The following is a 647-nucleotide window of genomic DNA, read 5'->3' on the forward strand; positions in this document are numbered from 1 at the left end:
ATTCACCATTCAACAATATATCAAATATGCAATGTCGTAATTTTTTTTAAACTAATAATAGTTGAAAGAAAAATACTTTCTTATCCAAAATGTAAGTTTAATATTTATCTCTGGGTTTAGTTTTGTCTCTCTAGTTTAGTTACTTATAGTTTCAATGTGGTCTAGATTCTCTTTGAGATTTTTTAGTTTAGTGGTGCAACTTAGTCTTATTGGCCAATTTTAAAAAGTAATTTATAGTTGTAGTTGATGCACTCCATATTCTTTGGAGCACCATAGCTCGCATGAATCATGGCAATATTCTCATAACTAAATTGTAGCTAAGATATTTTTATTATTTTATATATAATTATGACATTTCTTGTTCATATGATCTGATCTTATATTACTATATTTTCGTAAAGTTTTAAATTTGTTAAAATAATGGAATTAAAGCTGATATATTACCTTCATACAAGCACTAATACCCAATCAAACTTAACTTATGTTTGATGTTATATGATTTTATAACTATATAATTGATGTTTTTCACATAGTGCTTAAGTTGAGTCATCTGTCTTAAATGATTATATTTTCATTTTTAATATTAACATTTACCAGGGCATTCAAAAAGTCCTGTCGTTTTTCGTTTGTTCGTTGTTTATTTTGAT

General features: G+C 25.7%; 1 protein-coding gene across 1 annotated transcript in view; it reads left to right on the forward strand.

Moving 5' to 3' along the window:
- The window catches only part of crb (crumbs), a 246075-nt gene that overhangs the window by 195569 nt on the left and 49859 nt on the right, over positions 1-647 (forward strand). The window lies entirely within an intron of this gene.

Source organism: Halyomorpha halys, unplaced genomic scaffold, assembly GCF_000696795.3.
Source record: "Halyomorpha halys isolate HHAL.00 unplaced genomic scaffold, Hhal_1.1 Scaffold1464.1, whole genome shotgun sequence".
Lineage (NCBI taxonomy): Eukaryota > Metazoa > Arthropoda > Insecta > Hemiptera > Pentatomidae > Halyomorpha > Halyomorpha halys.